Source organism: Battus philenor, unplaced genomic scaffold (genome assembly GCF_028537555.1).
Source record: "Battus philenor isolate CCGP_79_NKW_IND1 unplaced genomic scaffold, ilBatPhil1.0.hap1 SCAF_22, whole genome shotgun sequence".
NCBI lineage: Eukaryota > Metazoa > Arthropoda > Insecta > Lepidoptera > Papilionidae > Battus > Battus philenor.
This window is the reverse complement of record NW_027181685.1, coordinates 6,909,556-6,931,380: the sequence shown is the minus strand read 5'-3', so window position 1 is coordinate 6,931,380 and position 21,825 is coordinate 6,909,556. Positions and strand designations below refer to the sequence as shown.

Below are 21,825 nucleotides of genomic sequence, written 5' to 3'. Positions count from 1 at the left end.
TTATGCGTAACGTTATTTAAACGGAAACATGCATATAAGCTATGGAAAGTGAATAATTATTTACGAAAATTTGGACGAAATTTTACTATACATGTTTACAAATAAACAAACATTAGTTGTAGTATTGCATGGCTTTAACTACTTCATAATAATAGCAAAGTGTAATTTCTTATGAGATGTTAATGACTGTAATACTGCAGAAATAATATCTCGACTGTACATGAAATGATTAGCATTGTATTATAATAAAAAAAATGTTAATCTCGTTTCCCAGTAACGTTTATCGCTCGTTCATCGAATAATTAATTGCAGAAACGTACGAAGCGCGACGGCAGCAAATACTTAATAGCGATAATTCCGACACCTAATGATACATGTCTACTCTGCTTTGATTATTTTTAACTCACGTGCGAATTTAAGTGGCAATGATTAACGTTATAGGTTTAATATCGATTTAAAGCAGAGCAAGAATCGCGCGTTTTCGACCCGCGTTGACCGATGCGAGGGGGAACGAACGCTGTAGAATCGAACGCCCGCAACTCGCAGTCGCCGCTTAGCACGGCACGCGGCAGCTTGCTTGTTTCCGAAAGTCCCACGCCAATTCGAAAAACGAACTTAGCGTTCGAAAATCAATCTGAACATTTGAATATCGAACGTATTAGCGGACTTAGGTAAAAGTGACCCGTGATTGAGTTGACTGTAACTCGGTGTTGGGAAATATATAAGTAAATAAGACAGTTGTACGGATTTCGATAGAAAATTTTGATCAGTTTTTCGTCCTCTTCATTGCGGTAAGTGAAATTAAAAAAAAATTGATTTATAATCATTTAATTAATTCAAAATGCCATCAAGTATACATGAGCTAGCATTGTCGTATCACGATATAGCGTGTTGTAGCAAGAGTATATCAGATGTAATTCGATTTTTTCTCTCTGTGGCAGTTATTGAACTATTTATCTTTCGCTAAAAATGTCATTTTATGATCAATAAATTTTAATACTTTTAACATTCATATAATATTATTTACAAAAGTAATAAAATACGGAAACCTAGTGTTTAATTTTACTAACTTATTAACTTTGGATCTTTATTTACTTTCGTCAATCCAAGGCACAGGCTTTCTCCAAAGATATATATGCGATATATCATAATCCCTACGCTTGGAAGACGCTGCTGACGCACAAAGTGTGAATTATATGAGAATATACCTCGGGAATCGAACGCGCGACCAACAATTGCCGTCCTCAGTCGTCTACCGCTGAGCTACTTCTGCATATTATTTACTTTTTTGTAGTCGGATTAAGTTATTATTACTTTTATGGTTGATTTTGTTGTATCCACTTCTAGTAACGATCCCCATATTAGTTGTTTTTATCTTATATATTTTATTTTATCACAATATTTTTATACCTGTCACCTGTGACAGGTATAAAAATAGAGGAAAGAAAAAAAATGTCAATCAAAATAAAAGTTTTATTTATGTTCTAAATACAATAAAAATTGTATGTGAGAATATATAATTTAACAATAAAATTACTTTTACTGCTTTAAACAAAGTTTACACTTTCCTGCGTTTTTAAAAGGGAACTTATAAATCTATATAAAAGGAGAAATATAAAAAATAGAAATAGCCTCGTGTGTTTTTACGTAAACACAAGTTTATAAAAGTCGCCGTTAGTAGCTTCCTCGTGCCGTGGTTCGCTCACATAACCGCGCTAGAAAAGACATCAACGGTATTAGCTGGTGTTACCAGTATTACCTAACCCGGCGTCACTCGGTAATGCAACTGTATAATTAGAACACATTCAATTACGGACCTTGATACGTAGAGTCACGTTGAATATACTTTATATGATATTACTGATCTCATACGTAAGCTTAGCATTAGCAGAATGAGGGCAATGGTATACAACGGAACCGTCAATCATATGGTTGAAAGTACATGCTATATTTATAGACAGACAAAACTATAAAACCGCCTTGATAAAACCATATTTTTTACAGAATCTAACATTATTAAATTAGGCTTGTTATATTATATTGTCTATTACTCGAAGATATTAAAGAAATTATATTTAGAAATGTAATGCAAATTAAACCTAAATTAATCTTAGGCCTTCTATACAATATTATAAGCAGGATGATTAATTATAAGTTAAATGCTTTAATTAGGTACAGCTCATTTGTCAGCATTAAAGCTTTTATATATATCTCTTTAATTATTCTATATGTAATGGTTACTTTGAAATATGTTACATTAATTTATTTTTACTGCGAGAATACGACAGACTAATATCTTGTGTCAGTACATTGTCTGCTGGAACAGTTAATCACATATTAAATATAAAGTAATTTGAAATGTGAATACGCTTTTTTACAATATTATCGTTGCATCATTTATTATTTTTGGAACCATTGATTTAGGATATTTCTTTTCGTCTTTACGTCATTTTCTGCTTTTATAATGAACAATACTTGTTATATTATAAATGTTTATCAAAAAATACAATGAAATGAATTGTAATTTAATGCAAGAATGGTGACCATGATGTGTTAGATAAATATGCTGAATAGTTAAAATAAATTAATTGTATCATATACAAAGAAAAAAAATTCCAGAAGAGGTTAAAATTTAAATATGTATCAAGGTAGACTATATTATCGTGAGAATGCGGAAAATTGTATAGCGCGGTTTTTAAGTTATTGTTAAGGAGAGATCGAGATTGAATTTTTTTAGTTTTAAGTGATTTATTTGAATTATTAATAACCTCTTAAAAAGTAATATTAGGATAACACTTTTCATTAATATTACTTATTTCGTGTGAATTGTACACAGTAACTTTATTTCACATTAAAAAAATTACACCTCGCTTCGCAAATCTAAAGTACTGATTGTAATTTTACGACCTTTATTTACTTTATAAATATAAAGTATAATATATTTAATTTTGAATTTGGGTTTAGTGATAAGAAATATTTAGAGTCATATTTGCTTCCATATCCTATTGAATGTTTTAAAAATAGTTGAAAATTATATAGAGACATAGTAGAAAAATTATAAGCAAATTTACAAATTATACTCTCGTAAACCACGAATCTTTTTTAAAATTTCAAGTGTAGAAAACATAGACAGCTTCATCGGGTCTGTCGTATTAATACGCTGAAAAGACCTTACTAGTGAATAAGCACGGAGCACTTTTAGGAGTCTCTGTTAGGCTTTAATATTATGTTTTTCACCAGATTATCGCTAATGTGAGGTTTTACTCTCTTTTATGGCCCTATTTTTGTGGCTAAAAAGTTTATGATAATCGCTTACGCAATTGTTCCTTAACGTCACTGGGAGCCAGCGATGATTAGAGACTAAGGCTCGGTCTGCCACGCAATTAGCATTTCGATTCGAGGATGCCAAAGAAGGTGCCAAGAATGCCAGTGAATTGCATGCTACACTTGCAAGTCATATCTATGTAACATAAGAGTATATTACTCAAGTTATACCTACTTATGATCGTGATGACAGGCGTCAAGAGTAATTTTGATAAATGAGCGTCTTCCGTAACACGTAATATGATTTTCAAAATACATTACGCTCATCTTAAGCAAATAGAAGTCAAGGCTGTTTTATTAACAGCTTTCAAATTATACCTTAACAATATAATATTGCGCGAGTGTAAGTAATTTCATTTATAATTTACGATTTGTTAACATTTCCTTTTACAGTGTCTTCATAATGTTTAAGGAGATATAAACTTTATATTTACCAACAATAATATGTAGAACTAATAGTTTGTGGATATAATTATCTATGTATTTTTTTCTTGACGTCTAACATACCCCAGTGACTTAAAAGTCTATTAATACGTGTTAGCAGTGATGACTTACGGCACTGAAACGTGGTCTTCCACTCTAATGCTCATTGACAAGCTTACAGTCGCTCAGTAGGCCATTTTAAGAGCTATGATCGGGATTTTTAGTCGAGATCGCTTCAGAAATGAGGAAATCCGTAGATGAACAAAATTACCCGATATGTTTTTGAATTTGGAAAATTATTTTGAATTTGGAAGGAAGTTGTTTTGGCAGTAGGTTATATTGCACACAGAACAGCACGGGCAGCAAACGACGCCTACTCCCAAGGTGGACAAACGACCAGGTCGTTTGAATACGCTGGCTGCATGCCACTTCCAAGGAATATTATTGGAAATCTATGAGGAGGGGGGAGGGTTAAGTCCAGTAGTGGACGTCGTAAAGTTGAAATTATGATTATTCTTCTTAAATGGCATCCTTCAATTTTAAGCGACAATAGTCGCATGCGCCATTGATTTAAGAAAAACCCACCACAATGTCAGACGGTTTCGTTTTGGTTGATTTTAAGCTTTGTTATCACTAAATAATATCCTGCACGTTCTTATAGGTTTTTTTTTCTAAATAAAATCTTAATTGTACGTTTTAATTCAAAAGGACCCAGTGCTTCTCTCATATTTAAAAAATACGGTTCTACATTCTATTACACATTTTTTTGATATTTCTTAATAATTTATTACAATTGTTAATTCCATTACAACGGATGTCCTTGTAAGTTTTTCTCATGATCCGCAATGTAACAATGGAAAAAATGTAGCTAGCATTGATATAGAACCGTTCGCATTTTTTTTATTCAATAATAAATTTTTTCGAGTGAATAATTTATAGTTTTAATTTTCTTTTTAAATGTAAGGTAATGGCCACATGAGTAAGGTCAAGATAATTGAAAAAAAATATAAGAAGCCAGATCCGGGTTAGAGAAAAAACGTGTTTAGATATATATTCTTCATTTTATTTGTTTCCTTTTTAATGTTGAAAATTATACAATTGTGCTTGTTAATATATGCGTGTATACAATTGTTTAGAAAAAATCTCGTTTAATTAATTTCAGCTAAAAGCTTATTGTTTTTTTTTTTCATTTTTAAGAAAGTGAAAGTAAAAGGTGATCCCATAAATTATTTACGTATATAATACACAATAAAAAATAAAACAAAGTCGTTTTTGCTACCTCAATTATAATTAAAGAATAGCTAGACAAACTTTTCTGATTTTTGTAAAAAAAAAATTCTACTGGCAAAAAACTATACCTTCCTTTAGAGCTTTTAAACCTATAACTAATCATCCTGTATATTGATGTATATGAAATGTTGTTGCTTGAAATGCCGGAGAGTTTCGATTTCTGAATACGTTTTTACGGCGTATGTTGAATACAAGAAAAATTTACGAAACTGAACTGTATCGTGAATATCGAAGTTATATCAGTGATGTTCGCAAAAAATATGTGATGTCAACGCACACTTTTAATAAAATTACTGAAGCCATTTCTCAAATATATTTTTTAATGATTGTTGAAGAAATCAGTATTATTAATCTACAATGACTGTTCATTAAATTATTAATACTAAAAATATAACCGTACATATTATAAATTTGTATTAGACGTTACGTGTCTTTGAACAGCGGTTGAATGTTTCATATGTTTCCTTATTTGTATTAATTAATCGTTAATCACTGTAATTAATGTTGAATGTTAAAACGGAAATGCTCTACCGCAGTCAATATCATTGTTTGAAATAAAATCCGCTAAAAAAGTGTGAGCAATTGTTGTAGAAGATTCCTTTGAATTGATTGTTCTGTATCACGTTATTGACAATGCATTAATACAAATGTCAGTGCCATCGTGTATTATTGGGTCATGATGAATTACATATAGTTTATATTATTAAGACATAAATACGATTTATATAATACACATTACTTTATCTAGACAATCATTAATATATTTAATGTGCTTTTAAAACAACAAATAACTTCATCATAGGTGTACTCTATATCGAATAATGGTTACATAAATAATAAACGACATAATAATAATATATGTAAAAAAGTAATTCTAACATTCGGATTACTATACATTAAAATTAATTATTGTTTACTATCTATTTCTGAAAAGTTTGTACTACCAAAAGCTATTGGCTGACACATTACAATAGAAAAAAAAAACAAATTAATGTAATATATTTCAGAGTGATCACTTTATAGAGGATCATTGGAAATAGGTATAAGGCTTCAATGCTTTTTGCTGCATCCACCTATTTGAAGGTTTTACGTCTACAATAACCTTTTTTTTTAAATAATTTATATTGCATTTATTTACGATTTAGTTAAATGTAAATGTTATTTTTTAATAACAAATTCCTAATTATTTTGTATTAAATAATTATTTTAATAATTATTAAATAATTATTTTGTTACATATCTTCTGGTTAGAAATCTATAGGGAAAGGCTATGTTCAGTAGTGGACGTTGTACGATTGCAATTCCTGTCTAAATTAAAACTTCGTTTACTACGACTCTTTTTAAACTACAAAAGCTTCTGAGGAAACAAAAGGAAGGGATGGTATGGAAAAAGTTTTTCACAGCGTTTCAAGACGGACATGTCCTTCAGAAACGAGGAAACGGCTTAAAAGATATATCTTTGTATATAGACATCTACATACTTTAAATTAATATCCAGAGAACGCCTGCTTACGATAGTTGGATCTAGTGAAAGCCTTTGTAGAACCACCTCTAAATATGTGCGTGCGAAATGTCAAGATAAGAAATAGAGGCAGACGGTAAAAAATAACGTTCAACAACCTAATGCCAACGATTGCTCTGTCAAGAGTATATCGCTAAGTAAAGAGATATTTTTAATTATGAATAACAATATAAGATAGTTTTTATTAAAAATAATAATGCAAACTTAATAATAAAATATTATCTGTGAATATTAAAATAACGTTATTGTCGCGTGACTGTAGTTTCGGATTTTTTTAAACTAGCATCGTATGTATACCTTTGCTTTAGTGTTTTTTGACAAAGATATGATTATCTTTTCGTTGTTTAATTTCCATTCCAGTATTTAAAAATAATTTCAACTTTAGAACAATAAGTGAAGTAAATAAAAATGTATTTTACCCAATTGTTCTTATTCTGTTTCCTTATACACAACTGATGGTTGTTTATATTTATAGCACTCTTCAATTTTAACGCTAAATTTCCTTAATCGTTTTATATATTATTTTAATTAATACACCATTAGTTATTTAGACACGAAAATATTTATTATATTACATTGTAATCTTACGCTCAACTTTCTCTAAATTGCATACGAACCTGGACTTGGAACAAAGCGGGAAAATTATAATTTTACGTGCCTTAGTGTATCAGAACATCATAGCTGTTCGGCTATAATAATTATACTAATATGCCTGTTATCATAAAAAAACATGATGAACAATGGTTTAAAATTTTAAAAATAATTTATATACAAAGAAAACCATAAACGTGAATAAATCGCTATTTCATTTATCATGTCGGTGTTAATTTTATCATTCAAGTTTAAATAACTTTGAATGCTTGTGCATATTATTTACACAAGATTTGATTTATCATAAAACGGTTTACACATATCCAAAACGAACATTTATATTTGGACGCGAATAATTTGCTTTTTTCATTTGCGACCATAAACAACCTGTACCTGTGATCCTTCGTAAACATTAAATGTCATGACAGGTCGGTTGTAATGTAAATGTTGACATCGAGCGGTCATCAACCCGGAAATCCTTGCAGAAAAAGCGGGAAGATATTCTTAATAATATTCGTAACAAGTTATTGTTTTTAAGTACACAGGAAATATGTTAATATGAAACTTTAAAATTTTTAATCAACTTGAAGTCTAATATACTCTCCTTAATGAATCTCAAAAATAATCTGGTAATATTAAAACGCCATTGTTATATAATTTATTGATATTGTGGTTAGGTATGATATTGTCGAATTTTACATAACGTAAGATAAAATAGTAGCAAAGAAAGAACAATAGATAAATATCACACAAAACGTCGTTCTCTAATTGTTGTAGAATTTGTACACAGGACGATTTGTTATAAGTGTAAAAGAGGTACATAATTCTAAGAAACGTCATAACTGCGGGCAGTACAAAGTATATAGGGACAGATAGTAAACAATTTTAAACCATTGATTTTTATGTTGAATATCATCGTCGTCGTTTCAGCTCATAAATGCATACTGCAAGGCATATGCCTTCTCCAAAGATGTCTACAGGGGGATACACCATAATCGCCATATAGTTGACAGGCAGGTCGGCGATCGAAGTGTAGTATTTTGGTGCGCAGAAAACGCTGCGGTCCATCTTTTGAAAACTTACCTTTTGAGCAGTGGCAATCTTTTATAATTAATACAAAAAGTGTGAACTCCTTAAAATTGCATCCCAGGATCCGAACCTGCTACATAGGGCTAACTGGGTTACCACTGCTCTACTCTATAGATGAGAATATACATACATATATAAATATAAAGGTTATATTTTCATCGCTTTAAAGCTTTTGAAACTATTACCAATCCCCTGTGTAAGTAATAAAAACATTTTTATTAGGTGTATTTATTTCAAAGTACTCGTAATATACACGCACGCACATTTATAGTACCTAAAAGAATCATCATTATTTAACTAGTGTCTGGTTCTTTTGTAAGATGCCAAATGATGAGATCATACTGCGTGTACTAATTTAATACCAACCTGCGTGAGAGTGTTATGCGTGTAGAGAAACTGTGGCTATCGAGTTTAGTGTATTTGGAGCGACGTATTATATCGACTTTCATTTTGAAACTGTATGGTAATATAATGAGGTAGTTCGAATTACACGTTTTTTACTTTTTTTAAACAAGTATCAATAATGAAAATGAGTATTATGGCAGAGTCAATATTTCAAAAGTAATTTTTGTAAATGAAACCTGTCGAAGAAGATTTCCACTACACTAAAGAGCGCAACAATTACTGTTTTGATCTAGTGCTAGGGACATTCGGTAAGCCTTGGCTGATGATAATCTTCCCAGCTTTTACAGCTTTGATAAACTATAGTCTTTTTATAGATTTGTTTAAATCGTCAACCTTTACACTTTTTATAGCTTTGTACGAACAAACGTCGAAGAAACATGAAGGATTTTGTAATTTTGCTGTGTTAGTTATTTCTCTTCACATTATTACATTGGTAAAAACCTACATTTATAATCATAAAAAATCAATTTCATCATTTCAGTTATAATGCTGAGCATTGGTCTCTGCATAGATTTCCAATAGGACCGGAAACGGACAGCATCAATCATTTTCTGATAACCTAAACATGGTCATCTGTCACCTTCTGTATAGACGTTCTATACTAAGTATGCTGATCTATGGTCCCTTAAGAACCCATCGGCCATTTCTACTGTGCGCTATGTGGCCTAGCCACTGCCACTTCAATTTGCCAATCCGCTAAGCAATGGCAGCTACTTTCGTTCGTCTACAGATTTCTTCATTAATAATTCGATCTTATAGAGTAATCCTGCGCATAGCCTTCTCCTTGGCTCGCTGGTCGATTGTGAGAGTAGAAGTAAGACGTTTCTGTATCTTAAGTCATCACTGGTAACACATCTTGGTTTTATACTCTCATCTTTTGTCAGTGAAAGATATCCGACAAGATAATAGTTTCCCGAAAGCTATCCTTGCGGTATGGCATGTAGATTGACTTCTTTTTCGAAGTTGATTTAATTTTACTTATTTCATTTTACTGCGAGCCTTAAATAGGCCGTCTTAATAATATTCTGCGAGCATATGGACATATTCCGGTCTATGTGTAATAAGTAATAAGGTCTTGTGTAACGTTGACATGCAATTGACGTATGTGGTGAAAATATTTCTAACAGCCGAAGCATCAGAAGTACGACTTTATTAGTACATCGCAAGTAGGTCGCGGGAGCTCTTTACGATATCAACTTGTTATTTTTGCAATAGCCGTGTTAAATACATAACTCGATCATGTAACTTAAGCGTAGTTAGTGAATGTATCTTGATTTTAAATGAAATGTTAACTACATTACAGGATATGACATGTGTTTTTAAATGTATCAAGATTTGTATTTTCTTGATCTACCACAGATAAAACATATTGTCATCAAAGTATATTTTTTTATTTCAAAGGTGAAAAAAAGTAAAAGTGAGAATGTAATTTATTTTTGTTCAATTTCACGTTCTTTTTTTTTTTGCTGTGCGAATTAATTTACGAAGCTGTAGTTATGATAAAAACTCTGATCTAATTGAGAAAACCACTCGCTAACTTTACGCTTCAATGGTACGACTTAGTCACATCTATTTGTTTTTTCTGTTTTCATAATGAATGTCAAGCCCTTGAAACGAGTCGATGGTTAAAAAAGTGACCTTCTTCTTTATGTTCCGATGAGCGAAGTTGGTCAGATCGTTTTTCGTAATTATTTAATCTTGCACTGGCCATTTTTAAAGCTATTATATAGGCTTGAACAATACGGTAAGTTATGATTTTTGTCAAGAGTAAAGACAAAGTTCCTGTTCGAACTTTTTAATATCATCATTTCAGTCTTCGGGCGTCTTCTGGACATTCGTCTGCTCCATAGAGGTCGTCTGTCTACCTTATGGGTAGATGTTCTTCGCTGGTTTGTTGGCCTGTATTTACTCCGAAATTAAGGTGCCAGCGGCTATTCATACTACGCGCTGTGGGGCCTAATCACTATCATCTGTACATGGGGTGACGAGCAACAGCAACCATGTATATTAGATTGTCATAGTTCAAATGGCCGCCCATTTCGCCCTGTTGTCTCTGGTTAGTAGGTGACCCCTACAGATGTTGTTTTGTCTTAGCTATATATATATAAAATATACCATTATAATTTCTGAAATATTCATAGTGTGTATATTTCGAAACTAGTTATAAAAAATGAATGTAATCGTAATAATTTGATTAAGTAAAATAGTGATTTATTTGTATTTACTATATACATAAACAACCAAAGTGACTTTCTTCTTATGAACGACGAGATCAGACTATAAAGCAAAATTTTAAAATTTATATTTATTCCGACAGAATTAGTTTTTATCATAGATTATAATTTTTAATCAACTATTTAGAAGTTCTCTAGTGATTGATATTTATATGAAGTTTTAGTTTAATTCGAAACGTAAGAAATTGATTTAATATCTTAATACAAATATATCGGTACAGTGGACGACTGTTGGAAGAAAACAACAATACAACGAATCTTTATTGATTCGACCTAATAAAAACTCCAGGATAATTGAATTACAGAGTAAAATAATATCTTTAGGTGTCATTGTCGATCTCTTTGACCTTGCATTTTATAACAGCTGTTTAATTCCTTAATATTTCTTATAGCGACTACAAGGATACTGTTTTTTTAATTACTAATGATTTCCTTTTTCAAAGCGACAAAAAAGAGACGCCAGTAGCAATTAAATTTTTATTTAATATGACTCAGAAATTCGCACTTTTAATTTTCAGTTTTCATTTTGCTTATCGTAATTATAAAATTCTCATATACATATAGGGTACTATTTATTTTATGCATATAAATCATACCAAAAATATTAATGTATTTTAAGGTAAGGTAAACAGGAACAATCAAGACAAGATCAATACATATTTATGTTGCAAACGACAAATATAGACTGATGTTTTAGCGCCATGTAAACGCAATTTTAGCTTGTTGTTATTAATCAATGTAATAATTAGTTCAGTAGCGAATATAGTATAGGACCAGAAGTTTATTATTATATGTAAGAGGTAAAGACTTAAGAATGTTTTTAGAAATGTCTATGTCAGGTTTGCTGATATCACAAACATTATTTTGATCATTACAAAAACATCCATTATAACGCTGATTTGCAGAATCTTCGTATATTTGACTAACAGCTTAACAATGTCTAACTTTATTGTGTTAAATTAATTAAAGTATCTGTGAAAATATTCATGAATATGAAGTGATTCAGCGTGGGTTAAAACGATTAGTTAACACTGCGTGTAGTAATTAAGTGTTGGGAAAGAATCTAAAACAAGCTTGTAAAGCAATTGAACAATTCTTTAGAAGTATCATGTGTAGGTTGAACTCACCCGTAACGGTATGATGAATGATTTTTATTGTCTCGAAATAAACTGAAGGTCGACCGAATAAATGTTTATATATATGGAAGACCTCCATTTGTCTGGTTCCTTAAAACATTAGAACGATTTATGTTTTAAAACGACGAATATAAAAAATAACATCGTATACACATACAGTATTTTATAAATAGTAATATGTAACAATAAATGTAAAAAGTCTCTTTAAATCCGTGTATAAAGCGTGATTGGTTATAGTTATAAAAGATTTAAAAAGGTGAATTTGTAGCTCATTTGCTGTTAATAAATTTAAAGTGCACCATATCTAGAAATCAATTGTTACAGAAGTAATAAATAACGTAATAATAATAAAGTGAGAAAAAGCATTTGCAAGGTTCGCATAACAAAGTTTTTAAAGTAATAGTATGTTTCAGGAAAATCACTTTATAGGGTGATTAGAAATATACGTTAAAGCTTTGGAGCTTTTTACTTACAAATTAACTATACATTCACTACTTTAGAATATTTGCATTTATAACCAATCGTCCCATATATTTTTCGAAGCTGTCGGATAAAAATGACATTTTTTTAAAGATGAGTTTGCAGAGTTGACAAGAAAAGACAATTATTTTAAAAAGATGGGTTTAAAAATATAAAAAATAAACCACCAGCAACATAAAATAAACATAAATAATAACAAATAAATAATTCACAAAATATGGAAGCTGTTAATAAGATAAATATCGTTGTAGTACCCGTTTAAGTCCGTAGACGCCCATTGCAAAATATAGGTCTACCCCAATGATATCTATGGGAGTATATACCATAATCACCACGTTTGGCAGACGGGTTCGCCACAGTCCGGTCCGCAGACCGGGTTGTAGTATTATGGTACGTGGAGGACGCTGCTGCCCATCTTCTGGAATCTTGTTTATGAGCAATAGCAATTCTATATCATTAATACATAAGATGAGAATGATCTAAGATTGTATCCCGGGAATCAAACCGGCGACCTACGGTAGTAAGCTGCAGTCGTCCACGGCTAATCTACCACTGCTCGTGTACAAGGAATCCTATTTAGTAAATGTAAATGGATACAAAAAAAATATTTATGTAATATTTAAATAGTTTTGATAGAATATAAATTAGTTCGTTGTAATAGATTCGTTATATCACAAATTTGTTAAATGGAAATGTGTTTAGCGCCATCAAAATTTATTGTTTCGTAAATGTTTTGCTTTTATATTAATGGTTTTCCTATATTTAATTAATTATTTGTTTTTACTTACGTTTATTTTATTTTGCTACTATATTATATTTTCTCATTCTGTGAAATTAATAATGTATGTTGGCGTAACCGCGTACCCGAAATGTCGCGTGATTGTTAGTTAGACACATACAGATTGGTAGGAAGTAATATGTATAATCGCAGACCTAATGCCATAGACGTTCTCTACCAGTCTACCTTAGGTCAGAGGGGAAATAATCGAGGCAGGTGCTTAAATTATAATAAAATATAACATACCTACTAATGATACAATACATGATCATAAATAATAATGAATAATATCAATAATAACTACTGTTGTGAAGATTCAGCTAATTTCTGACGTATAAGTTCCTCAAGTTTCTGTTTGAAACTTTAATAGCTTTTTGCCATTCTGACTTCCAAAGGAAGCTTATTCCATAAAAGAATAGATTTCAAAAAAAAAAGAGAAAAGTAATATCAAAATATTGAGAAATTCCTGGTGATCTACAATAGAACAAAATATGAAAAAACTCGTTTGTTACTTTGTGATATAAACATATTTACATTCTAAAATAGCCATTTATTTTCCATTAGGTAAGCAAATTTGCAAAAATTTCAACTTAAAGCGCTATAAATGTTATTACCTCTATTGCTGTTTTAATACAAAGACATTTATTTTTTTCGTATCTAATTGAATTAATAAAATGTTATGAGGAGGTTTTTCCCTGTTATGAAATTATTAATTTTTCCAGCTAGTACCATTTAGATTAGTTATATATTGACAGTGTTTTGTTATAGAGATTCTTTCCTATCAATATAATTTTGTTTTGCGTTGATTGTCACCTTTTTAGGGCAATATGCGCTATGCGCATATATCAGTTTAGCAATGATAGGATGTGTACTGACATATGCTGTGTGTTTTATATTTTATTTTTACTGTCCCCCGTATTTTTCGCGTCGTCCGCCTTACTTTTGGTGGGTTTTACTTTAAAAATGTATTCTTGGTAATTTTTATCATACCGAAATATATATATTATATTTCAAACTTCATTTTTTGGCTTCGTAGCCAAGTTTTGCCTAAGACTGAAGCATTGATAAAATATATATAGCGATGTAGTGTTTCAGAACAGTTTAAATAAAAAAAAATTAATTTGCTTTATATCTAGTAACATCGTAATTTTTTTTACTGCCGGGAATTCGTTCTGTTATATGTTCTTGATACGTTCTTCTGTAAACAAACCTAGAATTTATGGGAGTACGAGCCGAAAATACATGGGCCACATGTTTATAGAAAATTACATGTTATATTCTTACTGATTTAGTTGTTAGATTTTTAATATACGTATTTGTATATATCATATTATTTCTGAACTAGTTTATTTCGTAAATAATTACTTTCTGTAGGTCTATATTTGAAGTGATTTTTGTATATTTTGTGGATCATAAATATGTTGAAGAGAACACAGAAGCCAATGCATTAAAGTGGTACAATTATTCGTTATAACAAGTTAAAAATTCTAAAACACTTATTAAAGGTGTGTAAAACGTTAACAAAATTTATGATATACATTTATTATCTTATTCATTTTAATATTCTAAATTATTTACGACTACTACCTAACTGAATTCATTTCTAATTCCAAATAATCCACTAAAATTAATTATCGTAACATACTACCGCCACGCATTCGTTTTGTTCATTTTTTATAATCTGAATTTGTGTTTTACTGCTTGCTATAATTTACTGCATAAGCTTCACATTTTACAGCAACTGTAGGTAGAACTAATTAAATAGTTTAAAAAAATGATGGTGGAAAATCAAAACTACAATCGAAATTGATTATATTTAAACTGTTTTGGCAGTTCGTTTTTTTTTTAATTTTGTTATTTTAGAGCAAATGATTTGAATCAATTATAACTGCAGGTTGGACGAATGTTTTTGTAAACATATTCGCATTTAGATTTAATTAGACTAATTTATGTAATTCAGATAACACATAATTTTTTATACGAAATCTACAACTGCTAATGTATTTTGTAACAAAAGGCAATCAGTTACAATATTTTACCGCATATATAGGATTTAAACATCCCTATTGATTTCTTAATAATTTATGTGTAGCTTTGATAAGTTCAATGCTCCATTTATCAAGGATCTGTATATTTAATTATATTTTGTAAATAACTTAAAATAAAGCTGTGATTGGATTTAGCGTAAACATATCTCAAGTTATATGTAGCTTACTAAAAAAGATATAACGTTTTTAGTCGTAATATGAAATCTAATTACAGACGATCATATTAAAATAAAACTATAACAAACTAAATCCACGAAAGAGTGGTTCATATAAAGAATAATTATCATAGTTGATACTTTTTAATAACAAAACGACTATATTTAGTTTATTAAAAATATGTTATGTAATCCGGACTTATATCAATATTTATTTAGAAACATATAGCGCAAACCCATAATAAATTAACATAAATATTTATTTAAAATTGTAATTGATATGCAAACCTCGGTTATACTGTTAGTCTCTTTTTCATTCTATTCACGAATCGTTTAATTTATGTAATTATAATTAATTTAATTTTTAATATCAAGAGAAACCATTAAAAATGTAGATTATGTAACATATTACTAATAAATGTGCAGATTCCATCGTTCCATTGTGTATAGTATGTCAAAATCGAATACCTTTTAGTTGTTTGAGGTGGGGGAATAAGTATTTCTCGTGGAAGCTTACTTCTGAGATCCTGTGTAAGATATGTTTATCCAAATAGACTTTTCTTCTTCGTTTCTTTTGTTCTTCCTCGTCCACAATCATTTTCCATTTCGCTCTATTCTTCGTCGTTCTTTGCCAAGATATCTTGCTTCTGATAGTTCTGAGATATTCCTCTACATGTTCCAACCACCTTTTCCTGGTTCTTCCCCGGGGTCTTTTTTGTTGCGGGTTTCACTTTGAGATGGAGCTCTAATACACAATAGTTAACAGCTCATTGCTCCCAATTGGCCAGCCCATATGTGCCTTTAGGACTTGCTCAACCTGACAATTGTGTCGTTGAGAATGAAATCGTTCAGCTCGTAATTCATTCTTACACGGTGCACGCCGTTATCTTCTTGTGCCGGTCCGAAAATTTATATATCCTATCTAGATGAAATGCAATAAAGATTTCTGTCATAAAAAAGTAATACTAAATTGTTAGAACGATCCGTTCTAAAGTCACTGTGTTGGTGAAACATCTCAATTGGTACACCAAAATCTGATATATTGTTTTATTAAAGATCTTAGTTTACTTTTATATTAGTGATAAACTTTGTTCTACGGATCTCCTCAAAACATGGAAGTGAAAAATGATGTCGGGAAATGTATTAAGAAAGTTTTGTTAAACAGGAATACATGGAAAATATGTAAATTCGTCACTACCGTGAGTTTGATTGGTACGGACTCAGACGGTGTCGTAAGCTGTGAATAATCGCTTTGTGCGAGTTATTATATTAGCGCTTTTTGTACATACAAACGTATGCCTTTGTTGTCGGTTTTTGTTTAATTTACAAGTCGTTTCATTCAATGAATTGCGCAAACATTACCTATACTCTACCTGTAAATGAGAAAGTTCATTTAAGTGGAAGTTTGGTTAGCAAATTAATGTTACAATTAGACATACATACCTTATTTTGTAATTAAAATGTTCAAACGTGTTTGTGTGAAAATAAATTTAATATGAATTGTACGTTGTATTATTAAAACTTCTTTACAATATGTTCACTGTAAAGGAATTAATGTTTTCACATGTAATGTAAATATATTAATATAAAATATTTTCGCATGAACCTTTAGACTACATTACATTAAAATCTTCCTAACACCCCTTAATATAACAGATGGTTTAAAGCTAATTTTCTTTATTTTTATTTATGGTACCAGTCCTTATTAATTTTCTTTTGAATTTTGATAATAACTTGGTATTTGCATATTAATATATAACAATGTGATAAATTTCTCGATTAAACATTAATATGATAAAGATAATAGAACTTTTAATAATAAATCTTTACAAGTAAAACGTGTATGACTATTTATTAAAAATTCGGTTAAATAAATACAAACTGTATGACAATTCGGTCGATGTTCACAAGAAAGTACAAAAAAATATAAAGTGACTTTTTTAAAATGATTTATGTATGATACATTAGTCAAAACAATCCAACGCTTATTACACAGATAAAATAAATTGTAACTTCCATTTTTAAATTTAGGTTTTTTTTGTGACCATTGTAAAATGTCGTAATAGCCAGTATTCACAAATGTCTGAAAGTGAAAACTATCTATTTTAACGAGCCCATTGTCTCGATTCAACATTCCCATAGAACAGCACGGGTAGACGAATCTAATTACAATTTAACATGCGACGGTTGAAGTATAATATACTTCGGAACTTAATTTTATGACTTTTACATAAGAATTGCGTAGTGTATTACTTTTAATGACTGTATTTCAAGAACACGAATTTTATCTGGCAAATATTAAAATCGTAGTCTAGCCTAGCGCCATTAATAACTGATCTCAGCGTAATGTGGGATATGCCGGTTACCTTTCGCGAAAAGTAACGATACCTATATAACACAGTTATGTTAATTATTCGTTTGTCAGAAAATTAATCCGGGTCCTATAATCTTAGGTCTGAATTTTTAATTGTGTAGCAAATGCTTCTAGCTCTCGTGATATAGATTCTTGCGTAGTTTTTCTTAATTTCTTGGCTTAAAGTCGTCACGAGAAGATGTCTTCTCAATAACTTCCGCTGTATATGTAAGATATATATGGTACTGTGTATGTGTATATTATCTGGTGTGTATCTAATCAAACAATCACATTGATCGGCATCTACGCGTTCTTTTGTGCTCTTATTAGCCTGTGACCCTCAGTTATTACAAGTAGTCGCTTGTCTAACAGGCATTATGTTCGAAATACTCAATAACTCATTAGGGGCAAATGGTTGAGAACCTTTGAGAATTTCATTATGAAAAATTGTTATATTCGTTAATGAAAGTTCATAAATCGTTTATACATATATAGGATGGAGTTTAGACATATCGATTTTGTTACGAGTCTTATGGCATAGTCTAAATATTCCTTTTTACATTAACGCCGATAATAACTTAAAACTTTTTTGTAGCAATATTTCTTTTCTACAAATCACAATGGATAACAAAAAGTTATTGAATTCCTGTACCAATTTATCGAGGGAACGAGATCAATTTAAAACTAAATTATATCACTAAATACAAAATAAATTATGTAAACATATTGGTATATAACAGATCGCCAAGTCCTTGATAGTTCGAGTCATTGATCGAAATTTAATATTTTTTGCGTGCCGGTACTTAATACGCATTTAAAACACGCAAACAAATATTTTTTTTCACAAAAATCATATTTATAAAAATTACACGACACAAGTACAAAATCTGTGTGATTGAAGTTAGATATAATGGCACACGTATATGACAGCACCCTTAATAATACTTAAGATGCCAGTTAATTAATTATGATCGGTGGTTTAATTAATTATAATGGTGGAATAATAGTAATAATTATACACAACAGTAATTTGTTTCGATTCCCTAGGAGCTGACATTGGTTATCATAAACTTAAAAAATTAAATAATTCGACAATCAATCGGAGCCAAAAATAATCGTTAAGAGCTTTAAACTATATTAATATTATACATACTACATAATAATAATATAGTTTCAAGATTAACTTGATAGCTTACTGCGACTTTTATGCCCCTATAATAACACGTAAATTGTAATATAACATTACGAAAACATATTCTAAGTAAATTCGGGTAAAATTAAGAACGAGACTCTGTTTAATGATAAATTTGATAGAAGAGGGATAATGTGTTGCAACATTAATGCAACATGCATCATTAGCACGAGCCTAATGCCTCTTAACGAGAATCGTGTGACAAAATACTTTGCCATGTTGACGGATTACCACATCGATCTAACTTCATATTAGAATTCTGAATCTGTTTATAACAATTTGAATATTCAATTTGCTTGTTTGTTCTCTTGCATACAAAATCAACATAATTATTCTACATGTTTTATATAACACAAAGATATGTTCGTTATTGCGTCTGATGGAAACTAAACTATGTTATATAATAATAATGTATTTATTATATATCACCATAGAGACAATTTTTGACTCGAATTTTCTTTTGAAACATTCACCAACTCAAACAATCAAAATAGATTCTAAGAGTAGCAACAATAAAAAAACAGCTTTCATGTACATTTAAGATCGTGATTAAATAAGTGATTATATCTATTAATATATAGTACACAGTAAATATATACTTTTATAGATTTACGACGTCTATACATATTAAAAATACAGTAATTACAAATAGATCTATATTCAAATATCTTGATGTATAACCACGCTAAGCTCAATTAGATCATCATCGTCATCACAACTGGGATCTCCCCTAAAGATTTCTAATAAGACCTATCGAAGTTGCAGTAACACCGGCCTGCATCCAGCGTCTTAACAAGTTTAGAAACTTTATAAGGTTGTCCGTCCACCTTATGAATGGACGTCTTATGCTGTGCTTGCCGGTCATTATTTTCCATTCCAGAACCTTAAAGCTGGCATCTTTTCTGCGCACTGTGTAACCTGCCCTCTGCCACAACTTACCAATCCGCAGGGCTACGTCGATTGCTTTCGTTGATGAATAATTCTTCTCATTCCTGATTAGATGTCGCAAAGAAATCCTGAACTTAGTCCTCTCCATAACTTGTAAAACCACTGTGGCCTTCGGAAGTGATTTATTACGTGATTATATATTATTGGTTAGATTTTCAACATCTACACAATCTTTTTCTTACGAATTAAGACTCAAAGAGCTTCATAAAATATAATGATAAGCTTCAATAATTACTAGCAGCATTTTAGGTTACTTTGGACACAATATCAAAACCTTCCGATAATTAATAAAAAAAAGTCGTTCCGAACAGAAAAACAAGAAAGTCCAAAAGAACACACCCAAGAAGTGAACAGGCATGGTGTTCGTTGCTGTAGACATGTCTTGACAAGCCACAAGAAAGAGCAGGATATTGAGAAACACAGAGGAGGGATAGTCGGAGCAACGACGATTTAAAACATTTTCTTGAATATAATGAGTTTTTTTTTTTAATACAAGCATATGGTAATATTAATAATCAAACAATAAAATGTGTAAAGAAAGTAATAAGACTGCCACACGTGAATAAAATCAAAACGTTGAACCAAATAATTCCAGCTGTTATTGCAAAATTACATTGTTCGTAAAGGGCAGTACGAGATACAGGCCCAACACTTGCGGCTGTTACAGAAAGCGCAACTGGACCGGTTTCCGTTGACACATAACCGAGAAACGCGAACTGTATTACTGTACCTACTTTAAAAAGGACAGTACAGTCGCGAAAAAAACTTACAGCCAATTAATTTATGAATTGTTTTTACTTTAAACGGTAAATTGGTTTTTTATTACTCTTGACACACTTAATAAATTTTGGTTTTATTCGTTGCCATTAACAGTAAGCGATCCTGTATTGCACACGAGTCACTGTATCTATATAACGAATAATGAAAGATAAAGAATTGAGTTATGTATAAATATCTTCTTCTTGGTAGAGTGTGGATAGAGATTGCTGCTGTTTAAGAATCTTTGCACGAACAGATTCTGGGTCCATCCCAAAAGAGCATTAAATTCACATTTACAAGCTCCATTTATTGCAAAATTGGGTGTTCTCTGAATTTTGATCCATGGACAAATAACAAGTCTTTCTATATAGATGACTCTTGCATATCGTGGACAATATGTTTTAAAATTCGAAAATGAACAATTGTCTATAGCCATGGATATTGAGTTCCTGAAGAATGGATACATAATTCAGTGCTGAGTCCACGACATTAGCAACATTCATCTCCAGCAACACATTTCCATGGTATCATTGCACTTCCTTTCTCTTTTTTTGCCTACTTTAAGGAGCTGTAAATTAAATAGTCTAAGAACTCAGTGACTTCAAAATCTGATAAAATAAAGGTTCATGTTGGAACACTCGTGCTTATTTACTACGAAGTAAAGCAAACAGTAATAATAATTATAATAAGTAAAATTTAATAATAGTTATAATTAATGCTTGCTTTACTTTTGACAGTAATTTCCTTCATTATTTTAAACAAAATGCAAAATGCACACTTTAAAAATTTATAAATAAAAACAATGTAGTTCGTTTAAATGTACACTCAAAATACGTGCGAAAAATTCGCTTTAAAAATCTAACTCTTAAAATAGACTTCAAATGATGGAAGTTGCCGATAATGACTATCAAGATGTAATTCATGTCACACAATCTCACGAATGCAGCGCACGAGCTGGCCACCTGTTTAAATTGTAACTCCGACCACGAATGAGAAAGCTTCATTGTCCATTCAGTTTAAATTATATCAAGCGACTCACGATACTATAAAAAACTTTATATAATATTTCATTGCTACGTTATAAGATGTTGAGTAATA

The 21,825-nt window shown here is 30.6% G+C and overlaps 1 protein-coding gene across 1 annotated transcript in view; it reads left to right on the top strand.

Moving 5' to 3' along the window:
* The first annotated feature begins 557 nt into the window (after positions 1–557).
* LOC137923865 (alpha-N-acetylgalactosaminidase) overlaps positions 558–21,825 on the top strand; it is a 67,507-nt gene continuing 46,239 nt past the window's right edge. Inside the window, exon 1 of the mRNA XM_068767156.1 lies at positions 558–791. The gene's annotated coding sequence lies outside the window, so the exon portion shown is untranslated. The remainder of the gene's footprint in view (positions 792–21,825) is intronic.